Here is a 13,211-nt window from a genome sequence, read left to right on the forward strand (position 1 = left end):
CTTGGTGGTAACGTGACTGGGTGAGTATGTCTTGTTTGTAAATATTGTAAATATTTATGTAAATATTGAATTTTTTTATATAAAAAAGACCAGGTTTTACCCAAAATCAGGCAAAGCAGGCAAGCAGATTGCGTTGCTCACACAATCACAGATTCATTCAGAGATCTATCTTTCTGCAATTAGCTACCTGAGTCTGCACTGAAAATAGAAGCTAGGAAGGTTCAGCTCTGCTTTTAGATTAGCTAGAAAGCAAGAAATCCGACGATTTCCTGCTTTCTAGCTAATCTAAATCTCTCGGCACAGCTTATAGTCAGAACAGCTGATAGTCAGGGGGAAAAAAAGGAAAAATAGCAACTTACCAAAAATTAGGCTAATACAGGCAAGTTGGATGCCGCGTATGCCAGGTAAGGAGTGAGTGGGCAGGGAGGGGAGGGGTGGGGCCAGCCAGTGGTGCGATTTGCCGGTTCTCCGAACTGGGCAAAATCATAACAACCGGTTCTATAGAACTGGTCCAACCAGGTAGAATCCCACCCCTGGAACTATTCCTGGACTTCAGACAAAGCCCCTCCAACCCTTGCCTTGCTAAAAAGAAAGAAGCATTGCTTGCCATTAACAAAGGAAGAATGAAATTGACTAGAAACAAGATTCAGTCCCAAGCAATTGACTAAGGCAAACCTAATAAGGAGATTGCATTGAAGCAGTGAGATGATAGGCACCTAATGCCATCAGTGTTTCGGTGATTGCTAATAAGAAACTATAGTTATTTGCAGCACCGTTGCTACAGCTAGAAATCAGTGCTTTTTAATAATATAGCATCTCTCATTACACAATCAAACATATCTAATATGTGGTCCTAAGATCTTGAAAAGTTGGAGCCCTAGATTTTGCTTTCTCCCCTTAAAATTATTATTAAAAATATGCAATTCTATTTTTTTACTGTTCCTTCTTCTTTGTAAGCTGAAACCCAATGATATCTATCTGTCAATGATATCTTTTTGTCACTCACATACTTCCTTTGATTTTCACCTGAAATCTACATCTAGTTAAGTTTTTGTTAACCTGCTATTAATTTCTTCTTTTCTCTTTCTCACTTTCAAATGAAGTTTTTATTTATAGCCAACTTCAAAATATATGAAATAATGCCACATTGAAAAAAGCTGAAATTTTAGAATCCTAATTTAATTGGGATGAAACGTTGTTTCTTATTTAGTGACATTCCACTGTCATACAGAAAAAAAAAATCTCTTCAAATTATTTCCGTCCTCCCCGTGAACCTTGTTAAATGAGAACCTCTTCTTACCTGCTGTTCTAAGGGGTGGGGGAATTAAAATGATAGGGCTTTGAACAATGTTTCAAAGAAAATTATTTATGATCAGTTAAAACCAATTTGATAATGCTTCTTTTAATTCTACATTTCTTAATGAAGGTAGGAAATAATTAGTCTCAAAGCATAGTCCTATATATGTGTTCGCCGAAATAAGTTCCATTTTCAATGGTCCTTACAGTTAAGTGGGGAAAAATCCCAGCTTATTCTTGCATTATTTAGCTCCGATTGTGCCTGTAACTATCCAAAAAGCTTTGCCCCAAATTTTCCTATTGTTTAACATTCAGTATGAAACTTACTGGTAGTGGCAATCGGTGGGATATTGAAGAGTTGTTGTCATTCCATTATAACTCTAATATAACTTCAAAGGTTTTAGACAAGAATTATTTAAAAGTAGGGAAATAAAATGATTCATTGAATGCATAGATTAAGTTCATGCAGTACTACTTGATTTCAACCTGATTTAATTTCCAGATTCAAGCAGATTGACCAATGTACCCACTTAAAAAGGTACATTTTCAATGGCTTGGTAGGATTATTTGGATCTGTCTTTCCCATGGTTCAGTAACACATGTTATAGATAAAGAAATGGAAGGCCACAATTTATTGTGCAAACCACTCTAAGTTTTTGAGGAAAAGGGAAATAAAGCAAAAACAAAAATAAAAGGTCAGCATAAATGCCATCCAACAATTTCTACTTTGCACAGAGTGAAAAAAAAAAAAAGCTAACAGTATTCAGACAAACAATGACCAATGACTTATAGTAGGCGAGTAGTAATCCTAGTTTTAAAGAACAATGGACATTTCTGAAGTGCTCATGTTCCTTTCGTTTCTTTCCGTTCTCCCTCCCCCCACTTTTTTTTTTTTAAAAAAAAACCCAGTTCTAATTTCCTCTTCCTCCCTCTAGGGCCTTCTAGTTGAACCCATCATCTGATCTGCCAGAGCCTGAACCTCAAACTCTTGCTCAAGGGGAGGAAAGTTTTTTTTCCCCCTTTCCCTCTCAAAATGCTAAAATTGGATCTGCTTTAGATTTATTATTTGTATTACAGTAACACCTAAAGGTCTAATACCATCCAAGATTGGGGAGGGGCACATTGTGCTGTGCGGGCATACAAACATGTCATAGGAGAAAAGATGCAGAAGGAAACCATAAAACAATTTGCCCAAGATCAATCATGCAAGCAAGGTCAGGAGCTGAAATAGGGTCTGGTAGTCGGGGGGAAGTACCACTTTTTGGCTGTATTCCTTAAGCCATCACATATGTGCTCCTCGGAGGGATGCAGTGTATATAGCAGAAAGCAAGACAGCTTTGCTGCTTCTCTGTTCATGCACAATGCTTCCATGGATTAGCTTTTTTCATTAGTCACAAGTGATTACTAGGAACCAGGGAACAGACCAAAAGAGCTTTTGGCGGAGATAACTCAAGCTGAGCAACAATATGGGGGCTAGGAATAAATCTTTACTAAGATAGAGAGGATGTTTGGGAGAGGCTAAGCATGAAGTAGAAAAGAGTTCATTGGCCTCTGCTAGTGGTGACTATTTCCAAGTTGCAAATGCTAACCGAAAAGGGCACTGGTGGGATAGGCCACTGTTCCACTGTACAAAAATCTGCCCATTTTTTTTTAAGTCAACCATTCCTTTCTAAAATTGTTGCAGTTCCCTTCAGGACCCTGGAACCTATTTGAGGTTGTAAATATTTGCACAGCGATCCAGTTCCACCATGATGCTTAGCAAGACCCTCCTTGTTTTTCAAAGTGACCTCTGTCCAGATGGTGGGGTCGTATCTACTGTTGTTACCTGAGATCCTTTGGTAAAGAAGGAAGGAAGACAGCCCCTGCCCAAACTGTGCATAAATAAATGGTGGGTGTCTCAAAAGCCATTTTGTTCCATCTCTTGGTGCTATCATAATTCTCTTCTTTCTAATATAAAGGAGAATTAAACTGACACCAGCTAAAGTTAGCCTTGTACTGTCATTTCTGAGGACATTCCCGGTGACAGCTCAGCTTGTGGTCCTTTGGCTGGTGTCTTACACGTCACCATTTTCTTGTCAGTTTTCCATTTCACATGACAAATATCTCTTTTGTCAGCTTCCATTCAATCTGATAAGTCAGGCTTCCCCTTGCAAGCTGGGCCAGGTCTCCAACAGGATTTGTCATGCAGTGACTGTCACCCAGCTTGGCAGAACAGCAATTTTGCTACTGTGATTTTTCAAGACTGCTTCTTCCTCACCCCTCCATGTGTAAGTGAAGGAACAAATTTTACAGATTGGATTTGAGTTTGTGGGAATATATATGAATGTGGACATGCATGAAACTCATGCAGCCAGGCATCCTATCTGAAGATATTTCATTTATCACCAAGAGCAGAAATCTGTCACAAAGGCAACCCAGACACCCGGACATTTTGGCTTTGTGAACTGATAAGTAGAAACAGGGTAGGAAAGATAATTTAGTTTTACATACAAAGAACGTTTTGTGTGACAGAGAAAAGTAGGCTACTGAACTGGCAAAGAAACGTGAAAAGTTTTGAAAACAACTATGGAAAGAATAAGAATTTTGATAAATAGTAATGGCTAGCAAACCAAAGATAGATCTAGACAGCATTGGTCTATAAAGACTTAACATTTTAGTAAAAATAGCAGTGATGGATGATGATTTTGAGATTGACTAGGCTGTCTTGATCTATGTCAGAAATGTTAGACTGAGTCCTGATGATTCCTAAATCGGAGCTGGTCACAATCAGAGAACTGTGCTTAGAACAGTAGGGATCTATTTGAGATGCAACCTCCAGATCTTTTAGGGAGCAGAGAAACTAGTCTAGTCAGTAGTAGTCAGATTCATACTACTGCCAATCTGAAACACAGAGTAAGAGTCAGGATCTTTAGCTTTTTTCTTAACTCTACATAAAGGCACAATCTTTATAATTAGAACTATGCACACACATCTTAAATCAACTTTGTGGACTATATACTGGACCCCATGGCCCAACCTCTGGGCCATGGACCACGACCAGGCCTTGAGCCATTCAGAACTGGGCCATGGAAGTTGGCAGTAAGCATGCGCACATCCCCACTTGCATGAGCAGTGGGTGAACATGTGTGTGTGCACATTCCACAGGTGTGAGTGGTGGGTGCCTGTGCACTTCTGCAAATGGAACTGTGCAAGTGTGCATGTGTGTGCACTTGCCCGTTACTTGCACAGAATCATCCCCTGCCCGCCAACGCTGGTCTGCAAAGCCAGAAAGTTTGAAGAACCTGCATCTGCCTACACTCTGCCATTTTTGACAACATATTGGCAGATTTTACCTTCTGGATTGCTGAAGCTAACATCATCATCATCATCATCATCATCATCATCATCATCATCATCATCCTTATCATCACCATTCCATGCAGTCTGCCTTTATGATGTCAGGCTAAATTGCATCCCTGACAGTTAAAACAATTGTTATTCCTCGCAAAAGAAGTGGTCCCCTTCCTTCTACTTCATTACAGTTATAATTACTACCCTATCAACCAAGGGCTTCTGTGATGATCCAATATTCATGGAATGGTTGGAGATTAATGTAAACATAAAAAAGATTGATGAAGAGTATTATGAGTGTGGCACACCATGCCTTTCTAAACTTTTTTTAAAGGGAAAGAAGTAGCCAATCACTGAAAGGTCGGGGGCCGCGGTGGCTCATGTGGTAAGACGCTAGGCTTATGCACCACTCAGGCCAGCAGCTCAGCGGTTCGATTCCTGTGAGCGAATAAACTGTGCAGGGAGAAGAAAGGAGCTTCCCCTTAATGGCATTCAGGTAAAGATAACACAGCCCGCAAAAATTCCTTTCACAGAAGCAGCCAGCCACCTTGGTGATCCCTGGCTAACACGTGCTATGTGCTAAATAAATAAATACACTGAAAGGTAAGGTGATTCAGTGTGTTCAGAACTCCTTTCATTTCAGAAACACAAACCCTTTCGTGAAAATTTGACCCACAAGCAGCATCTAGCACAGGGGTGTCGAACTCATGTCGTCATGGCTGTGTCACGTGACATATTGGGACTTTCCCCTCCTTTGCTAAACTGGGCTTGGGTGTGGCCAGTGCGTGATGCACTTGGCCCACAGGTCGGGAGTTTGACAGCTGTGATCTAGCACAATACTAATACTAAAGCAGAAAGAAACAAATGTGGAAGAAAAAGCTAGCTATTAAGCTAACCCTATCTATTTCTCTGCAATTTTCAGACATGGGAAATATTATGAAAACATAGGCCGATATATCTAGCAGAAGTAATTATTCCCGGACCAAAGTCCAGGTGGATACTTGTAAGTTTTGATAAAATATAAAGACAATGTTGTAGAGACATGATGTTTTCTGTGGCCAATTGTTGAGTGTGAATGTGATATTTAAAAATGCCCCCAGAATCAGAATCATAAATTACTTTCAAACAGTTCTGTTTTTGATGGATGCAGAAGCACAGGATTTTATAATGCAAAATGTCTCCAATCCTGTAATGAACTGGGAGCAGTCAATATGCAGTGAGTTGAACTAATAGTGCTGAAGCAATCTAAAGTAAAATAAGTCTGTAAACATGACATACAAATATTCAAATTTCACATGTGGAATACATTTAATGATATAGCACTTGGTTACTCGCTGAAAACATTTCATAATCAGTATAGGAAGGTTACATTTATTTATAGTAATATAAATATTTATTTTTAGGGTTAGGGTTAGAGTTAGGGTTAGGGTTAGGGTGTGATCTAAATAATATACATTTTATATTCTAGTTTCTACCTGAAAAGGAAAGTTACTCTCTAACCAAGTGGTTCCCAAACTTTTCAGTTCACCGCTCCCTTGCTGCTACAAACTCATCCTCAGTACCCCCCACCCAGGAGTGGGATTCAAATTTCTTAACAACTGGTTCTGTGGGTGTGGCCTAATTTGTGGGCGTGGCTTGGTTGTCATGTGACTGGGTGGGCATGGCTTGTTGGCTGAGGGTGGTTTGGTGGTCACGTGACTGGATGGGTGTGGTTTGATGGTAATGTGACTGGGTGAGCGTGGCCAGGTGGCCATGTGACTGGCAAACCAAATATAAGTGGTTTTCACTTAATGTCCGGTTGCTTAGTAAGTGTTCTAATTTATGACTGATCTTCCCAGAGCTACCTGTGTTTGGAGTTTTGACAGCCATGCACACGCACACGCACACACACACACACACCCTTCTAACCCTGCTGGAGTAGATGGTTGGACTGCAGCCACACCGAAAAAAACACGTGGTCACTGGAAGTTTTCTGCAGTGAAAATAACTGGCCTCCAGATTTGCTCTGCTTCTCCAATGCGCCACTGTGGCCACATTCCAGGTGCTGGCCCCGCAGGTCCACCCCATTGAGCCCGCTGCACTGGAGGGAGTTGCCCAAGCAAGTCCGAACGGAGTGGTGCAGCAGTCAATGGGGTGAGCCTGCATGGCTGATGCCTAGAATGCAGCGGCGGTGGCATGTTGGAGAAGCAGAGCAAAGCCAGAGGTCAGTAATTTTCACTGCAAAAAACCTCCAGACACCGCGTGTTTTTTTCAGTGCGGCTGGACTCCAGCTGCACCAAAAAAACCACACAGCGTCTGTATGCTTTTTGTAATGAAAATTACCAACCTCTGGCTTTGCTTGCTCCACTTCTCCAACGCACCGCTATGGCCATCAGCGATTGTTGCACATGCATGTGAAGTCGCGGATGCACAATAAGGACTGACTGGGCAAGGAATGGAGGAGTGGGCGGAGAGGAGCAGGGCCAGCCAGGGCCCCATTTTACCAGTTCTCCAAACTACTGGGAACGGTAATGAACCGGTAGAATCCCACCCCTGAATTGCGCCCTGTGAGGGGCCCACCTCCAGTGCCCCCCCTTGCCTTTTAGCGCCCCCCTGCCAGTCCCCTTGCCTCTTAGCACCCTCTAAGGCATCCCACCACCCCCCAGGGGGCAGTACCGCCCTCTTTGGGAACGATTGCTCTAACCTTTTTAGGCAAGGAACTAAATCAGAAGTTGGAGGAGAAAGTCACTGAAAAAGCTGCCAATCTGAGAGAACTGTGAGCAAGACGCATTCCTGGTTATTCCCTCCAATACACAAGTCCCTTTTCTATCCATTATCCCTTCCACTCCACCTTTTACTTCTCAAATCGCACAGAGTTTCTTTCTTTCAGAGCAGGCCAAGAATTCTCAAATGTTTTCCAAAATCCTATGAGAATGTGGGGCCAGCTGGTGGCAAAGCTATAAACTTATGTTGAAGATGCCTTTCTATGAATGTGGCTGAATGGAATAAGGGAGGGAGGGAAATATTGTCATCTAGAATGATGGGAGTGGATTTCTGAGAGATTCTAGTATGCCCATGGCACAAAAGTTGTCAGGGCAAAGGGCAGCCTTTTCACTTTATAATATTAAATTATTAAATGTGTATGCCACTCAACTCTCAGTGACTCTGAAGGGCTGATACCTTGGGTTTTTTTTTTTTTACCTTGAAAGAATTCTTCTAATCAGACTTGTATGGATACTGTAAAAATATAGCATCTTATTGCCAGTTCAGTTTGGCTCCATGATGAAACTGAAGTAACTGAAGAGGGACGTCTGCCCCAGCATTGTTTTGATTGGAAATGGGAAAACCAAAAAAACAACAACCAGGATGGTCACCCAGGTTGCCCAGGCAACAATCACTCTCTATCTTACTTTTACTGTGTAAATGGGGGAGGGGGAAAGACACTTCATTGGTTCATTATTTTTTTGTTAGACAGTTACCAAACTCAAGTTTCTCTTTACCCTTTCTTTCATTTTACCCTTTATTTATAAAAAGACTCTGGCATAACATTGTGTCCTCACTATTTTATAACTATAACATGAATTTTGAAAAACCTTATGGTATGAATGATTACATAGCTTCCACACCAAGCGAAAAACATGGACAAGAATACAGGATGGGTGGAAGGAAATGTATACCCTATGGAGTAATGTCAGCATAATGCTTTAACAAGGAAAGTTTTGGATTAAAAATGTTGCGTCAATATTGTTTTGATATTACATTGCGTGGAATCATTGATTCATTTAAATACATATTAGATTTCCGCCCCCCTTCTGTTTAATTGTGCCCATTTCTCAGAGAATGACTGGAAAAGTGTTTGTAGGGGTTTGTTGTTGTTTTTTGGCAAGGTTGATAAGAAGTGGTTTGTCACTGCCTCCTTCCTAAGGATGAAAGTTACTGGCTTAAGCTCACCTAGCTGATTTTGCACCTGAGGAAGAACCAGAACTCACTGTCTCCCAGTTTCGATCTGGTGCTTTAACCACTATGCAAAATGTTGATTATTTGTAGCCATATTGCAATTTGATTCATTTCAGGCTACTGCCTGATACTGCCTATCAACAAGTTATGTATTTGCCATTGCCTCCTTCCAAGGGCTGAGAGAAAGTGATGGATCCAGACTCGTCACCCATCTGGCTTTGTACCTAAGGCAGGACTAGAGATCATGGTTTCCTAATCTGTAGCCTAATGCACCAAACTGGCATGCGTATGTATGTATGTATGTATGTATGTATGTATGTATGTATGTATGTATGTATGTATGGTATTCAGCTTTGTTCGGGTATTTTCCCACGTCATTATAGTTGTGCTTTTAAAGTTGTAGCAACGTTTCGGTAGAATCTCATCTGCCATCATCAGGCTTCTGTATTGCGTTCGTCTGTGAGTCAGACTTTCACAGCCATTTCAGTTTTAAATTTGGGGCTAGCCTACTGCTGTGCCAGAATGGTTTTTTCTTCATCCTGATTGGTTGGGAGTCTTGGTCTGTGTTTATTGGTCTTGGAGTTTGCTGTGTTCTGCTTGACTGGTGTTTCTAATAACTTCTGTCTGTTTTGTAGCATTTTTTTTTGTCTTGATTGGCTGGCAACATTGTGTTTCCTGTATTGGAGACTTTTAGTGCGGCTTGGCTCCAAGTAAATGGACGGCTATCATTTATTAGGAAGCTAAATTTCATCTGGGTGCCTGGTTGGGGTGTGTTTGAGCTGGAGGTATCAGGGGGGATCTGTTTGTGCCCAGGTGTTTGCCTGGCTTGTGGTGTGGAGATTTTTTTGTTTGTGAGTGCAAACAAAAAAAAATGACTGCAACTTTGTCGCTTGTATCCTTACGATTTATATTGACTGTTTCCTAGTATGATTTGATTGCTTCCCTATAACTATTATTAAGTGTGGTACCTTATGATTCTTGACTCTTGACGGATGCATCTTTTCTTTTTTGCATACTGAGAGCATTTGCATCAAGACAAATTACTTGTGTGTCCAATCACACTTGGCCAATAAAGAATTCTATTCTATTCTAAAAAAAAGAAAAGAAAAGAAAGGAAGGTAGGAAAATGGTGGAGTAATGATGGTAAGGTAGCAATGGTAAATTAGATCACACTTCCAGTGACTTTAAAAGAGCTCATTCTTTTGGCTGCTACCCTTTCTATTATCCATTATATGGAGAAGCTTAATTGATCTATTGAACATTAGAATGATTACACATACTTAGCTTAATGATAAAACAAGCTGTAAAGTCCAATACATTTTGTGGAAGCAACCCCTGGGATTTTATTTCTTTTCCTTTTATCCTTCTTTGGAGGGTAATAAAATAGTGGGAAAATGTTGATAGAATTGACTGACTTCGCCAATAATGAACATATCATATCCTTGATCCAGAGGCAAAAAAAAAAAAAAAAAGACAGCAAGTCTTGCCAACACAGCTCTTTTATTATTTTCCCAGTGTTCTAAATTAAATGAAGGAAATAAACATCAGAAGTCTTGTTGCATCTTTTTACAATAGCAAATTTTATTAAAGGACACAATAAAATTTGCTAGGAGAAAGGGTGCTACCAGGCATTTTCTAATTTTTAGTTACCATGCACTAACATGGCTCTCCTCCTACAATATCTACAATGAAAAGCATAGGAACCTGTGTTTGGTAGGTGAGTAGGTAAGTAGGTAGGTAGGAAGGTAGTTAAAGAAGAAAGCTATAATGGGATTGTTATTGGATTGCAGCATCCGTTTGGATCAAATGAGATCCATATTGCTCATATGGTTGATGAGGTAAAGATAAAGGTTCCCTTCACACATACATGCTAGTTTTTTCTGGCTCTAGGGGGCAGTGCTCATCTCTGTTACAAAGCTGAAGAGCCAGCGCTGTTCAAAGACGTCTCCGTGGTCATGTGGCCAACATGACTAACTCCCAAAGGTGCATGGAACGCTGTTACCTTCCCACCAAAGGTGGTCCCTATTTTTCTACTTACATTTTTACATAGTTTTGAACTGCTAGGTTGGCAGAAGCTGGGACAAGTAATAGGAGCTCCATTACGTGTTGCTAGGGATTCAAACCGCCAAACTGCAAACTGATTGACAAGCTCAGCATCTTAGCCACTGAGCCTCTGCGTCTCTTCATATGGTTGATAACATTGTCTAATTCCAGAGGAAAAAAGAAGCAGTAACCAGGAGGAAAGTGATGGTGTTAAGGGCGTGAAGGGTGGGCAGATGATGCCATTTCCATCTGGCCAAAATTCCTAATTTAACCTGACTTTGGAAACCATTGAATACTCATTAAAGCCATATCAATAAATATTCTACCATTATATATATATATATTGAAAGGGAAGTGGACTGCTTCAAAGCTTTCAGTTGTCATAAGCACTTTTCTCAGGAACTTCCTTATACCTTCTATGAGGCTTTTCAATAAATATATATTTGATTTGAATTATGTCAAAAGTAGTATTGGCTGACTTGAGCACACCTGAAATTGAGACTATCTTTGTCTACACACACACACACACGAACACACAAAAAGAGAGAGACTACAGCACCCCCCCAGTAGAAGGTTAATTTTCATAAACATCAACTACAACTCCAGTTCAAGCTGCCATGTAAAACATTTTCTTCAGTATATTAGTTGGGGGACATATCAAAGGTGATATTCAGCAGGTTCTGACCAGTTCTGGAGAACTGGTAGCAGAGATTTTTGAGTAGTTCGGAGAACCGGCACCTCTGACTGGTCCCACCCCCATCTATTCTCTCCCTCGTGAGTGCCAGCAGATTGGCTGGGTCTTCTTTTGTTGTCCTGCACAGGAGAACGGAGCTGGAAAGCAGGTTAGTGGGGTGGGGAGGCGATAGGATTTTGCAGTAACCTTCCCCTGGAGTGGGGTGGGAATGGGAATTTTGCAGTATCCTTCCCCTGCCATGTCACCAAGCCACACCCAGCAAGCCACGCCCACAGAACCGGTAGTAAAAAAAAATTGAATCCCACCACTGGGACATATGAACAATTAAATAGCTACAGCCATTTTGTCACCTACCCTATCTGGCAGCCCCTAGCATTGGTTTTAGCTCAGCTAAAATACTTACCCTGCTCCCTATTTTTCTTCTTCAAATAATCCTCTCTTTTTTCTGCCCCAAATTTAGAAAAATGCAAATATGTGGAGGTACTTGTGTAGCACTTAGTTGCAACTCACATGGCTTGAATAGTACCAAAAAAACCCAGTGACTGCTTGATGTAGCAGTATATATACTATTATATATAGTTATTTGATGCTCAAATAAGTAATAGAATTTAACATTGGCCATATTAAGTACTGGGATTTTCTCAACGTAGAGAAAAGGTTTCTCAATGTGCGTCTGTCAGCAAAGTGGCAATGATCGTTGCCTACCCTAAGTACTTCTCTTTTTGAATGCTTAGTGTTCTGTTGTGGGAAAAGATCAGACTCGAGACCAGGGTTGAGTTCAGCTCTTTATTAGCTCTCAGTAACTTCAACTAAACTGGAGCCGTGGCAGCCTCTTTTATAGTGGCTGCTTGCGGCTCGCGGCCAATGACATCTTTTTAAACTTCCCGCCGTCAGGCGGACCAATCGCAACTGTTGTTAAACAACCAATCGATAGGCGGCAGTGGCCGTCCAATCAGAATGAAGTATTACGAGTATGCAAATGTCTATATACAACACTTAGCCCTTGAATGAATGTGGAAATTGCATTCAAGTAAAATGTGTGGGAATCCAATCTGAGCATCCAGAGAGTTTGAGAACACATGCTATGTTTGCTTGCCCATCAACCTTTTCTTTTCAGGAAGTTTCACAATGATAGCTCTTGATTTTATTTTATGTCAGGCTCACTGGGTCTGGGTTCCTTTGCCTTGTTTGCTTAACTGGTAGGTTGTAGTTTCACATGAACTGGTGTGTTTGTGTGAAATGAGACATGCACTACTGGTGCTGGTATGATGACACCAAGAAAAAGGCTTCCTGCCATTCTCACTGTTTCTCTCTTAAAAAAAAAAGCAGCATAGTGACACCCCAACATTATGTAGAATTGGTGCCTCAGGGCAAGGGTCTGATCCTACATGTGAGCAGGAACTGTGCCATACTAACAGATGGGCCACAGTGCAGAGCGCCAAGAAAAACCATGTATATTCATTAAAACAAGAATGGTGCTGAGGGCATGGTTGGCAGTCAAACCCACTAACATCTCTTGGTGGTTTGTTTTGAGCGAATGTTTCTTTCATTAGGGAGGTGCAGGAGCTCTAGACTGAATTCACTTAACCATCAAAATTAAAGCAAGCACCTCAGTAGTAGAGGGCCCAGGAAAAAGAAATGTGGGAGGCAGCCCAATCGTCAGGTTGCCAAACCGTGAGGAACTTTGTGCAGAATATAATTCTGCAAGGAATGTGCCTTCTTGAACTGGGGCTCCACAAATTTAGGTATCGGTCAAATGTGCATTTGCCAGAATCTTGCATTTCTCCCAATGGAGGGAACAGAATAATTTTTATATCATGCTGTTAGCATGTTTTCAGACCTAGGATGAATTCAGGAACAAGACGCTGCTCCTCTTAACCAGTTTGGGGTAGAGAAGTTAGAGAATGAAGGA

Source organism: Notechis scutatus, chromosome 1, assembly GCF_049901735.1.
Source record: "Notechis scutatus isolate UNSWTSFEM ecotype Mainland chromosome 1, rNotScu1.2, whole genome shotgun sequence".
Lineage (NCBI taxonomy): Eukaryota > Metazoa > Chordata > Lepidosauria > Squamata > Elapidae > Notechis > Notechis scutatus.